Source organism: Elephas maximus, chromosome 14, assembly GCF_024166365.1.
Source record: "Elephas maximus indicus isolate mEleMax1 chromosome 14, mEleMax1 primary haplotype, whole genome shotgun sequence".
Lineage (NCBI taxonomy): Eukaryota > Metazoa > Chordata > Mammalia > Proboscidea > Elephantidae > Elephas > Elephas maximus.
In genome coordinates, this window is record NC_064832.1 from 10,588,637 (window position 1) to 10,590,260 (window position 1,624).

Sequence of the window (1,624 nt, forward strand, 5' to 3'; positions counted from 1 at the left end):
GAAAGATTTTTTTTTCTCATACCAAGTAAGCACATCTCCAATCTCTCATCTTGAAGATATTTAAAAGGGGAGAAAAAACTCATGTTGGCAAATCATCTAAATGTTTATTTCCAGATAATATTTTTATTCTGTAAGAAGTAAAAAAAAAAAAATTATCATCTTTTTTTTTTTCAAATTGGCCATTGCTCAACAGACACAGATTCAGTGTATAGAAACGGGGAGAAATAGTCACCTAAAGTGATTCAAGGAAATTCTACTGCATTTAATAATCATTTTGTTTTCTTCTGAAGGACATTCAATGTTGTTTACATTGAATTTTCAGATATTGTCTGCTTTATTTTTATCTAAGCCATGAAGACAGAAAATCAAACTTTTGGAGCAGAATTTATACTTCTTGGCCTTTTCCAATATGGCCAAATGAACACCGTCCTCTTTGTTACCATTGCGGGCCTCTTCTCAGTGAATTTGATGGGGAATATCATACTGATCCACCTCATCCAACTGGACACTCCGCTCCACACTCCCATGTACTTCCTCCTCAGTCAGCTCTCCTTCATTGACATGATGTACATCTCCACCACGGTACCCAAGATGGCAGCAAACTTCCTGTCAAATGATAAGACTGTTACTTCTTTAGACTGTAAGATTCAAACCTTTGTGGTTTTGACCCTTGGTGGAACTGAAGCTCTTCGTCTTGGTTTCATGTCTTATGATAGATATGTAGCGATCTGTCACCCTTTACATTATCCTGTGCTCATGAGCAAGACGATCTGTTTGTCCATGGTCACATGTGCATGGGCCAGTAGTTCTATCAATGCTTTTAATACATACATTGCATGTATTTCAACTTCCATTCTGTACATCTCGGATCATTAACCACTTTTTCTGTGAAGTTCCATCTCTAATGCCTTTGGTGTGTCAGGACACCTCCCAGTATGAGTATACTGTCCTCTTTAGTGTCCTTATCGTTCTGCTACTACCATTCATGGCCATTCTGGCTTCCTATGCCTGAGTGCTTATTGTGGTGTACCAGATGAGCTCAGGTAAAGGGCAGACAAAAGCCATCTCCACGTGTTCCTCTCATCTGATTGTGGCAAGCCTATTCTATGGGGCTACTCTCTCCACCTATACAAGACCACACACCTTGCATTACCCTGAGGAAGATAAAGTGGTGGCAGTATTTTACAGTATCATTACACCTCTTCTGAACCCATTTATCTACAGTCTGAGGAATAAGGAGGTCATGGGGGCTAGGAAAGGAGTTTTGGGAAAATAGACATTTGTACAGAAAATATGACTTTAGGAACCCTTTATAGTTTGAGACTGAACAACATGATTTGATTAGCCTACTGTCTAGAGAGATGTAAGCTCAAAGAAATGTTTACAAAATAAATAATTAGACAAATGCCTTCATTTCTACTCTTTTCAGAAATAACTAAATCATTACTATTGGAACTGGATTGATTTACAATGTATAAGCAAGAGAATGGTTGCCATTATCTATGTCGTTTATCTTCTAAAGCAGTAGATTTAGGACCCATAAACACAATACTCCTATGTCACAGCAAATATTTTTTCTTCTTTAATTTGCTGAAATAAAATGCATAGAAAATATAATTTATTT

At 37.2% G+C, this 1,624-nt stretch overlaps 1 pseudogene; it reads left to right on the plus strand.

Moving 5' to 3' along the window:
* The first annotated feature begins 351 nt into the window (after window positions 1-351).
* Window positions 352-1,276, plus strand: LOC126058423 (olfactory receptor 2AK2-like; annotated as a pseudogene).
* The last annotated feature ends 348 nt before the right edge of the window (window positions 1,277-1,624 follow it).